This window comes from Pristiophorus japonicus, chromosome 4 (assembly GCF_044704955.1).
Source record: "Pristiophorus japonicus isolate sPriJap1 chromosome 4, sPriJap1.hap1, whole genome shotgun sequence".
NCBI lineage: Eukaryota > Metazoa > Chordata > Chondrichthyes > Pristiophoridae > Pristiophorus > Pristiophorus japonicus.
This window is the reverse complement of record NC_091980.1, coordinates 51039872-51052339: the sequence shown is the minus strand read 5'-3', so window position 1 is coordinate 51052339 and position 12468 is coordinate 51039872.

Below are 12468 nucleotides of genomic sequence, written 5' to 3'. Positions count from 1 at the left end.
TTCGAAGACTGAGAAAATGGAATGCTGGACTCAATGTGCAAGTGCATCCGTGGATACGGATAGTGTCATTTGTACTGGTTGTAGTGCAAGGGAACATACTGGTCATCTTGCTAGTATTAACCTGTAAAAAGTATAACCGACATAAGAGGCAGGCAATAGCCCGAACAATGCTTAAAACATTGAATAAAGGGAATATAGACAGTCTGACAGAAAGGATTTATCTAGTATAACCTTGATGGGAAAGCCAACAGGTGGGTCCTGCAGTTCGGGAAGTAATGCTACCCAAGCGAAAGGACAACCCTGGAAGCTCATCCATGAAGTAATTGGGAAATGGCCTACCTTGGGCATATAGCCAAGGGCCATTAGTGGGGATTGTAAGGGGGATAAAAGTACATTTGAGTAAGAAGCATAAGGGAATTAGGAGGTTCTGAGGAATCAGGAGTTCTTCTGTCTTACAGTATGGATTGTAATTGACCGGTTATGTATAACCCACTTACATATGTAAAGCACACTTATACACTCGCTTACATTGGGCTGGTAAGAAAGGAAAAGTAAAGCCTGATGGGTAAAGAATCATCTGAAATAGCCAACACTGCATTGACCCTTAGCACAGAAAATAAAAGATGAGAACACTCATTCAGTACAAAGAACAAGGGCACAAAGGTTTGGGAACATTACACTAGTTCTTTCAGAAAGAGATAAGGAAGCCAGTGTTTTGGAACAAGAGTTACTTCACACGTCATAAGGACTATGGCAAAGTTCACATCACTGAACAACATGATTGACATGTGATTAGAGATGGACAGGTGGGAAAGAACCACTCCGCTGATAAGAGTCAACAAATCAATGTAACTTCGCTGATAGCAGTAGACCAATCGATGGTTTGTAGGAGGGTAGCACCCCTCGAAAAACTGTATTACTGTAATTGAAATGGTTATATATGTGGACTTCAATTTACTCTGTCACAGCCACCAGAGGGGCTCATTCCCCGGAGTCCCAAGGATCCCATAATCCCTTGGGAGCACAGGTATTTAAGAAGTCTTCACAGGTTGAAGAGGCACTCTGGAGGCCTGCAATAAAAGACTACGGTCGCACTTTACTTTGAGCTCATAGTGTTCAGTCTGACTCATTCTCCATACACTACAACTGGCGAAGAGATACAGATAGCGAACCCAAAGATGCAGAGAACAGTGGGCATCCTGGAGAAATTTTCGGGAGAGATGTGATTGGGAAACTTTTGTGGAGTGACTCGACCAATACTTCGTGGCAAATGAGCTAGATGGGGAAGAGAGAGCTGCCAAACGAATGGCGATCATCCTCACCATCTGTGGGGCACCAACGTATGGCCTCATCAAGAATCTGCTCACTCCAGCGAAACCCATGGAGAAATCATACGATGATTTGTGTACACTGGTCCGAGAGCATTTGAACCCGAAGGAAAGCGCTCTGATGGCGAGGTACCAGTTCTACACCTACAAAAGCTCTGAAGGCCAGGAAGTGGCGAGTTATGTCGCCGAGCTAAGATGCCTTGCAGGACATTGTGAATTTGAAAGACATTTGGACCACATGCTCAGAGACTTTTTCGTACTTGGCATTGGCCACGAAATCATACTTCGCAAACTTTTGACTGTAGAGACCCCAACTTTGGGTAAGACCATAACGATAGCCCAGGTGTTCATTGCCACCAGTGACAATACGAAGCAAATCTCTCAGCACACAAGTCCTGCTACAAGTACTGTGAACAAAGTGATGTTTTTTAGAATCGTAACGTACAGGGCAGGTCATACATACCTACAGCTACACGTCCGCAGATGTCTCAGAGTCCACCATCAAAGGAGATGAATGCAAGGCCATTAACACCTTGTTGGCACTGCGGGGGGTAATCATCATTTCCATTCATGCCGATTCAAAGGATACATTTGCAAGGGCTGTGGAACAATGAGACACCTCCAACAAGTGTGCAGGTGAGCTGCTAAGCCTGTTAAACTTGCAAACCACCAGGTTGCAGAGGAGGATCATGGCGAAACAGAACCTCAGATACAGGGGGCAGAGGTACATGGGATACACACATTCACCACGAATTGTCCCCCGATAACGATTTGTGTACACTGGTCCGAGAGCATTTGAACCCGAAGGAAAGCGTTCTGATGGCGAAGTACCAGTTCTACACCTACAAAAGCTCTGAAGGCCAGGAAGTGGCGAGTTATGTCGCCGAGCTAAGACGCCTTGCAGGACATTGCGAATTTGAAGGACATTTGGAGCACATGCTCAGAGACTTTTTCGTACTTGACATTGACCACGAAACCATACTTCGCAAACTTTTGACTGTAGAGACCCCAACCTTGAGTAAGGCCATAACGACAGCACAGGTGTCTCCCGGTGTCAATGGAGCTGGACATGGGCGCAAGCCAGTCCATCGTGGGCAAAATGACTTTCGAAAGGTTGTGGTGCAACAAGGCCTCAAGGCCAGTCTTAACTCCAGTTCGCACAAAACTAAGAACTTGCACAAAAGAACTGATTCCTGTAATTGGCAGTGCCACCGTAAAAGTCTCCTACGATGGAATGGTGCACAAGCTACCACTCTGGGTAGTACCAGGCGATGGTCCCACGCTGCTCGGCAGGAGCTGGCTGGGAAAGATACACTGGAACTGGGACGACATCCGAGCGCTATTGTCTACTGACAACACTTCATGTGCCCAGGTCTTAAACAAATTTCCTTCGCTCTTCGAACCAGGCATCGGGAAATTCCAAGGAGCAAAAGTGCAGATCCACCTAATTCCGGGGGCGCGACCCATCCATCACAAGGCGAGAGCAGTACCGTACATGATGAGAGAAAGGGTAGAGATCGAGCTAGACCGGCTACAAAAAGAGGGCATCATCTCATCGATCGAGTTCAGCGAGTGGGCCAGTCCTCAAGGGAGATAGCACGGTCGAAATCTGTGGCGATTACAAAATAACTATCAATCGTTTCTCCCTGCAGGGCCAATACCCACTACCAAAAGCCAACAACCTCTTTACAATGCTGGCGGGAGGAAAGATGTTCATGAAGCTTGATCTGACTTAAGCCCACATGACGCAGGAACTGGAGGAATCATCGAAAGTCCTCACCTGCATCAACACGCACAAAGAGGACTTTTTGTTTATAACAGATGTCTGTTTCGAATCCGATCAGCAGCGCCGATATTCCAGAGAAACATGGAAAGTTTACTGAAGTTGGTTCCGCACACCGTTGTCTTCCAGGACGACATCGGAACACAGTCGAGCATCTGCAGAACCTGGAGGAGGTTCTTAGTCGACTCAACCGTGTGGGGCTCAGGTTAAAACGCTCGAAGTGCGTTTTCCTGGTGCCTGAAGTGCAGTTCCTGAGAAGGAGGATTGCGGCGGACAGCACCAGGCCCACAAACGCAAAGACGGAGGTAATCGAGAATGCACCGAGGCCACAGAACATGACGGAGCTGCGGTCGTTTCTGAGACTCTTGAACTACTTTGGTAACTTCTTACAGGGTCTCAGCACCCTGCTAAAACCACTACATGTCTTACTCCGAAAAGGGGGCGAATGGGTTTCGGGCAAAAGCCAAGAAAATGCCTTTGTAAAAGCGAGAAATTTGTTTTGCTCAAACAAATTGCTTGTGTTGTATGATCCATGTAAGCGTTTGGAACGAGCATGTGATGCGTCGTCATATGGTGTCGGGTGTGCAATAAGCTAATGATTTTGGGAAACTGCAACCGGTTGCTTATGAATCCAGGAGTCTGTCTAAGGCTGAGAGAACCTACAGCATGATTGAAAAAGAAGCGTTAGCGTGTGTCTATGGAGTAAAGAAAATGCAGCAATACCTGTTTGGGCTATAATTCGAATTGGAAACTGACCATAAGCCACATTTATCCCTGTTTTCCGAGAGTAAAGGGATAAATACCAACGCATCGGCCCGCATCCAGAGATAGGCGCTCACGTTGTCTGCATACAACTATGCCATCCGCCACAGGCCAGGCACAGAAAACTGCGCTGATGCTCTCAGCAGGCTGCCATTGCCCACCACGGGGGTGGAAATGGCGCAGCCCGCAGATCTAGCCATGGTTATGGAAGCATTTGAGAGTGAGCAATCACCCATCACTGCCCGGCAGATCAAAACCTGGACAAGCCAGGACCCCTTATTATCTCTAGTCAAAAGCTGTGTGTTTCACGGGAGCTGGTCAAGTGTCCCAGTGGAAATGCAGGAAGAGATAGCCGTTCCAGCGGCGCAATGTGAAATGTCCATTCAGGCAGACTGCCTTCTGTGGGGCAATCAAGTAGTGGTCCCCAAGAAGGGCAGAAACACCTTCATCAATGACCTCCACAGTACCTACCCAGGCATCGTAATGATGAAAGTGATAGCCAGATCCCATGTGTGGTGGTCCGGTATCGATGCGTACTTAGAGTCCTGCATTCACAGATGTAATATATGTTCGCAGTTGAGCAATGTACCCAGGGAGGCGCCACTAAGTTTATGGTCTTGGCCCTCAAAACCGTGGTCTAGGGTACACATCGACTATGCAGGCCTGTTCTTGGGTAAAATGTTCCTTGTGGTTGTAGACGCGAACTCCAAGTGGATTGAATGTGAGATAATGTCGGCTAGCACGTCCGCTGCCACTACTGAAAACCTGCGGGTCATGTTTGCCACACACGGCTTACCCGATGTCCTGGTGAGTGACAACAGGCCATGTTTTACCAGTGCTGAGTTCAAAGACTTCATGACCCGTAACGGGATCAAACATGCCACATCTGCCCCGTTTAAACCAGCGTCCCATGGTCAGGCAGAGAGAGCAGTGCAAACCATCAAGCAAGGCTTGAAGAGGGCAACTGAAGGCTCATTGCAGACTCGCCTATCCCGAGTCCTGCTTAGCTACCGCACAAGACCCAACTCACTCACTGGGATCCCACCTGCTGAACTGCACTTAAGACAAGGCTCTCGTTAGTTCACCCTGATCTGCATGAACAGGTAGAGAGAAGGCGGCTTCAACAAAGTGCATACCATGATAGCGCAAATGTGTCACACAAGATTGAAATCAATGATACTGTATTTGTATTAAATTATGGACAAGGTCCCAAGTGGTTTCCCGGCACTGTCGTGGCCAAAGAGGGGAGCAGGGTGTTTCGGGTCAAACTTTCAAATGGACTCATTCACCAGAAACGCTTGGACCAAATCAAACTCAGATTCACAGACTATCCTGAGCAACCCACCTTGGACCCTACCGTTTTGATCCCCCAACATACACACCAGTGGCAACCGACACCACGGTTGACCACGAAGCAGAACCCATCATCCACAGCAGCCCAGCAGGACCCAACACACCAGGCAGCCCAGCAAGACCAGCTGCCCAGCGAGGGCCCAACAAATGATTCAACAACACCAGCTTTCACACCAAGACGATAAACCAGGGCAAGAAGGGCCCCAGATCGACTCACATTGTAAATAGTTACCCTATTGACTTTTGGGGGGAATGTTGTCATATGTGGACTTGTATTTACTCTGTACAGCCACCAAAGGGCACATTCCCCGGAGTCCCAAGGGATGCCATAATCCCTTGGGAGCACAGGTATTTAAGAAGGCTTCACAGGTTGGAGAGGCACTCTGGAGACCTGCAATAAAAGACTAAGGTCACACTTTACTTTGAGCTCACTGTGTTCAGTCTGACTCTTTCCCCATACACTACAGAAACCTCTTGTACTTTGAAGGTTCCACGTTTCAACTTTCCCTTGCATGTGCTTGAAATAAACTAGTTGTACTGAAGGTTTCGTTTGACTGATTCCATGGTCGTTATTAGGAGGGCGAGGGCGAGGTGTCGACTCCTTAAATCAGGGAGTCCACCTCGAGAGAGAAGTCTTCCTTCTACCCCAACAGGGGTAATCTGTATGACTAAGTTATAGCGAACCATGGAAGAACGAAAACCGAGGTAGTGGGGGTGGGACCCCAGGATGTTTAGAAGAAACTGGCCAGTGGGATGAAATGAAGACCAAGGGAGGGGGGATCTCTGAGCTATGGACCAAAAGGATCCTGGGTATAAATATGCTAGCAGGAAAGACGAAAAATAAAACCGACACTTAAGTTGCGGAGGAACCAGATTAGGGAGGCAAGCAGTATTGTTAGTCCGGCCGGACGTTAGAGGGCTTGGAAACAGTACATGGAATCTGGTAGAGGGATAAACGTACTCTGATGAGAAATGGCATGCAAGGATAAATTGCTGAAAAAACATAAGATAAACTGTATTGAATGAAAGGTTGGTGTGAATGTCTGTCTTTAAGTGAAAGTGTTTGTGTGGAAGCTACAGTGCTAAAAGAAAAGCAAATGCTCAAAGGACGGGTTGCTTATCAAAAAATAAAACTGCAACTTTAGAAGCTACAGCTGCTAAAAGAAAAACAAATTTGACGTTTAATTGGAAAAAAAGTGTTTGCGATTGTTTTATGTAGTTTAAATTAACAATTTCTCGGAGACACAAACCCTCTGTGTAAAATGTTTGTTAGATACAAAAACTAATTTGAAGGAGAAAATGGAAAATGACGTAACTTACTGGATGTGATATTGGCTGTGAAAAAGATATTGATTTAATTGGAGGGTAATTAACCAATGAAAGCCGGACTTTCATTGTGGCCACAGTAAAATTCCGGTTTTGTTTCAAAGTGTGAATATTGGAAAAGAGATAAAAGACACTCTATGTTGATAATGATTTTAAATTACGAGAAAGTTTCATTGCAGTAAGGAGATTTAAATTTCGGGTTTGAAAACCTTTTTAAAATGTTGCCGTATTCGGATATCGGGAAAGGTTTAAAAAAAGAATTACGCGAAGTCACGTAGTGACGTCAGGCCTTCTTGCAAACCTGCAAAGGAGTTAACCCTTTCCACTGACAGCTGTTTATTTAGCTCACCAAACAACTTTAGCATCGCTGTGTGAAATTAAAAAAATACTGGACATTATTCATTTGAGTTTCTTAATTGGAAGTGAATATTTTCCCACGTGCCAGAAGAAATATAAAATTGTAACGGTTATAAAGAATTTTTTTTAAATGTGTAAGCTTTAATATGGAAAGAGTGAAGTAACATATCGAGAATACATAATAACACAAGGGAAGAGACAGATGCCTGAGGAGAGAAAGGAAGCAATCCGATGAATGCCCAGGCCAGGAACTGTGAAAGGGGTCAGGCAGGTACTAGGGCAGGGAGTGCAGAAATTTTATGCCGAGATGGCCCAACCTATACAGAACCTGGTCAAAGGGGGGAAACCCTCCCAAGAGCCTGTAAACTGGGGTCCTGGTCAGGAAATTACAGTTGTAAGGTTAAAATAAGCTCTCAAGTGCTCCAGCCCTGGGATTACCCGACCAGAATTTATACCTACTGTAAGGTCCTTACTCTACAGCCTGAAACCACACAAGGCACATTCTGGGGACAAGGTCACTCTGTGACCTGCTCTCTTTATTTACAGGACTCCAAAAACAATGACCCTGCGTGGGACCTCCCTTTTCATACCTGTGTGACCAGATAAGGAGTGTCTCCCACAAGTTCACCCCTTGTGGTCAAGGTGTGCATCAAGGTTGAGTGTATACAGTAATACAGTGGTGTTACATTGTGGTTACATACATGACATCACCTTCCCCTCCCCCCCCCCCCCAAAATCTTATTGGGATCATAGGTTTAGTCTTTCAGGTGGTCTACACTCCCTCATGGAGCGCCGCAGTTGGAGCTCTGGTTGTTGGATACTGACGTGAGTATCCGTCACCTGTGGTGATTCCGGCCTGTCCAGGCTGACCACAGGGACTGTGCATTCTTCTGATTGCTCTTGTTGCTCGTTCATTGGTGGTGCTGTGAAATCCATCTCACGGTCTTCTTCAGGTTCCTCCGTGTCGGTGCTGAATCGTTTTTTTACTTGGTCCAGATGCTTACAGCATATCTGATCATTGTTGAGTTTTACCATGATGACCCTATTCCCCACTTTGTCAATCACAGTGCCCTCAAGCCATTTGGGCTCCATGGCGTGATTGAGGACGAATACAGGATCATTTATTTCTATACATCTCCCTCTCGAATTACGGTCATGGTACTCATTTTGTGACTTGCGCTTGCCCTCAACTATGTCGGTCAGGACTGGGTGAATGAGGGACAACCGAGTTTTGAGTGTCCGTTTCATTAGTAGCTCTGCAGGCGGGGCCCCCGTGAGCGAGTGTAGTCGGGATCTATAGGCCAGCAGGAGGTGCGACAGGCGGCATTGTAGGGAGGGTCCTTGGATCCTGAGCAATGATTTGGACCGCATGTTCCGCCTGGCCATTGGAGGCCAGCTTGAACAGTGCAGTCCTGATGTGGTTGATGCCATTGCCCAACATAAACTCTTGGAATTCATAGCTTGTGAAACATGGGCCGTTATCACTAACCAGGATGTCCGGCAAGCCAAGGTTTGCAAAGATCGTACATAGGCTTTCCACAGTGGTGGATGACGTGCATGAATTCAGAATGATGCACTTGATTCATTTCGAGTACGCATCTACCACAATAAGGACATCTTACCCATGAACGGGCCCGCGTAGTCAACATGAATGCGTGCACCTGCGAACACAATGTTCCAGGTCTGAATCAATTCCAGGCCACCAAACCTGTGACCAGGCAATGGCCTTCATCAGCACAATGCCTGGGTGCTCGCTGTGGAGCTCCCTGATGAATGCCTCCCTGCCCTTCTGAGGCATAACTACCCGGCTGCCCTATAGTAGGCAGTCAGCTTGGATGGAGAGCTCATCCATCCGTCTGTGGAATGGTCTGACCTCCTCAGGGCATGCTCCGTGTGCGGGCGCCCAATCCCCAGTCAGGACACATTTCTTAATCAAGGATAGGAGGGGATCTCTGTTTGTCCAGATTTTGATCTGGTGGGCTGTGATGGGGGAGCCTGCGCTGTCAAAGACATCGACAGCCATGACCATCTCAGCACTTTGCTCCATTGCCCCCTCAGTGGTGGCCAGTGGAAGCCTGCTGAGCCCGTCAGCGCAATTTTCAGTGCCAGGCCGGTGCCGGATGGAGTAGTCATAAGCAGCCAGCATGAGAGCCCATCGCTGTATGCGAGCTGATGCATTGGCATTGATAGCCTTGCTGTCTGACAACAGGGATGTTAGTGGCTTGTGGTCCGTTTCTAATTCAAACTTCCTACCAAAGAGGTACTGATGCATTTTCTTTACACCATAGACACATGCAAGCGCTTCTTTCTCGATCATCCCATGATTGATGGACATTTCGTGGTGAAGGTGCATACCCCGTACACTTCTGCCTCCTTGGTTTGAGCCTCTAGTTCAGTTTGATCCGCCATGGATCGGTCTTCCTCTACAACGTGGTGGTTTGCAGCTCGTCTGCACATTCGCTGGAGGTGTCCCATTGTTCCACAGCCTTTGCACGCATAGTGTTTGAAGCGGCATTGATGGGCTCGATGATCACCTCCGCAGCGCCAACAAGGTGTTAACTGCCTTGCATTAATGCTTGATGGCGGACTCCATCATCTGAGGTCGTGCAGCTGCAGGCGTGTACGTTCTGCCATTTGCATTCCTGCCTGAAAATGACTTTACTTTCTGTACAGTGCTTGCCGAAACATCTTTGTGCTGCGAAATTTGTTTGGTGTTATCGCTGGCAGACATAAATGCCTGGGCTATCATAATGGCTTTGCTCAGGTTCGGTGTTTCAATAGTCAATAGTTTGCAAAGGATAACCTCATGGCCAATGCCAAGTACAAAAAGGTCTCTTAGCATTTGCTCCATGAATCCATCAAATTCGCAATGTTCTGCAAGGCGCCTTAGTTTGGCGACATAGCTCGCCACTTCCTGGCCTTCAGACCGTTGACATGTGTAAAATCGATACCTTGCCATCAGAATGCTCTCCTTCGGATTTAGGTGCTCCCGGACCAGCGTACACAGTTCTTCATACGATTTGGTTGTTGGTTTCACCGGAGCAAGAAGATTCTTCATGAGGCCATAGTTGTTGCCTCACAGACAGTGAGGAGAATCGCCCTTCATTTGGCAGCATTCACACTCCCTTCCAGCTCGTTGGCCATGAAGTATTGGTCGAGTCGCTCCACGAAGGCCTCCCAATCGTCCCCTTCTGAGAATTTCTCCAGGATACCAACAGTTCCCTGCATTTTCGCATGATGGTTCGTTATCTCGTCGCCAGTTGTTATATCCAGAATGAAGTAATGTGATTGAGCACTGTAGACGTGAGTAAGTGTGACCTTAGTCTCTTTATTCCAACTCCAGAGTGTTGGTACAACATTGGAGGCCTGCTTATATACAGTGCTCCCAAGGGATGCTGGGATCCCTTGGGACTCCAACAGATATACCCTCTGGTGGCAGTAGAATGCTGGTTACATAGGGTTGCATACATAACAGGAACAATGGACCCAGTTGGAAAACATAGCCACTAACTAACAGGGAAATATTATTATTTTTTTTTTTTAAAACAGGATTCTGGTGCCCTTGGGAACAATGTTGGGTAACTCGGACCAAGGACAACAGGCTGAGGGACTCGGGCGACATTAGCTGTGATAAAGAACCAAAAATGCTGACAGTGATGGACGGAGCAATAGTGGACTTAAATTGTGGCGTCGGAATAACGGGCATAAAACAACGTAACGAGGAAGCGAAACGACATTGGGGATGGGCCAGTAATACGGGACCAATAATTAGTGTGAATAAGACCACAGTGTATTTTATAACCAGGAGGGGGGGACAAAGATACTGCATCCGGGGGAAGGGACTGCAGATTTCACTCAACATCTATGAATGGTGGTGGAGGGTTACCTCCCGAGATAGACCCACCACAACACGGCCCCACCCACTACTTTAGCAACAGTGAGCACTACCAGGGCCCCGACCACCACACCCCCAGTGCCACAAACGTGTCCAAATGGAACGCTGGGGCAAAAGGGGGATTGGTAATAAGGCAGACCAAGGATAAGATACACTTCGGGGTACGTCAGCGAATAATTACTGTATTCCTAAATTTAACAGACTTAATCATCCCCAGCTTCTGCAGGTCAAACACCGTAAGCAGGTAGAAAAACCTGACCCTGCGAGCACTTGAAGGCCCTAAATCAAAAACCATGAAGTTTAATGTGGAAAGAGGGTCAGGTAAAAAGCGGGACCGGGGAAAAAGAGGGATACTAGAAATGGTAGGCGTGGGATACGCGGCGGGATACACGGCGGGAGTTGTGATGGTAAACACTATAGATCCGCACACAATAGATGATTGAGTCGATGCCCTAACACGAACCTTACAGGGATTGTTGGAGAGAGATGAGGATAATGAGAAGGTACAGGCACAACTGTGGAATGGCGCGGAAAGGGAATTATTACAAGTGGCCCACACGTTGCGAGACCACGCCAGAACTATAAATTCGATAAATAGAGCGGAAAGAAACTTGAGTAGAATCATCCGTCAGAAATAGTATGCGCAGGATACGGAGCTTGGTTACTCATTGCTATACAACATAACCTAGAACAACTTCAAAATGGAAAAGTGCCAGATTGGATAACACTTTGATGTATTTACCAACTGGACCTTGGACAAGAACATGACTCATGCCTGTGAGGTGCGGATAAACAGTCATGCTTGGGTCCCAAAGGTCAGATGTGTAACCAGACATTTAAATATAATAGGTTTTCTACTATCTATACCACAGTATGATGTGACAAAAGGAGATCCCCTATACCAAACAAATAATATAGAGTATGACAATCCAGAATTGTAATTGAAGAGAACAACAGTACTAAGAGTCTCTGCATAGATGATTGTTATAAAAATAACCAAATTGTTTTATGATGAGATCCACTACGAATGATCAAAGGTGACTGTGGAGATGACCAAGTGGACGGGTGCACCATGAGTATCACCCCCGAGTATGGGACTATGAAACTACCACTGCTCCATGAGAAAATGGGGAATGGTGTGTGAGCACCACGGCGACTGAGATGACAGTCACAAATACCTCATGCGCTATCATGAATACTGACTTCTGCTTTACCCCGCTTGACGAGACACACATAAATGGATACGTTATAAGCTCTGAACTGAAAGAAGAAACCATCAATGGGACAATGATAGACACTATCTGAGAAAGGCATGAGAAGGCCATCGGGCCGCAAGGAAAACGCGACTGAATTGGACACGATGAAATAGATTATTCGAAGCAACATAGAGAAGACCCCAGGTGGAGGAAAGATAGAAGAAACAGAGGATACCCAAGGCGGGGCAGAGTTCAAACACTGAGAAAATGGAATGCTGGACTCAATGTGCAAGTGCATCAGTGGATACGGATGGTGTCACATGTACTGGTTGTAGTGCAAGGGAACATACTGGTCATCTTGCTAGTATTAGCCTATTAAAAATGTAACCGAAGAAAGAGACAGGCAATAGCCTGAAATATAGTTAAAACATTGAATAAAGGGAATATAGACAGTCCGGCAAAAAGGAT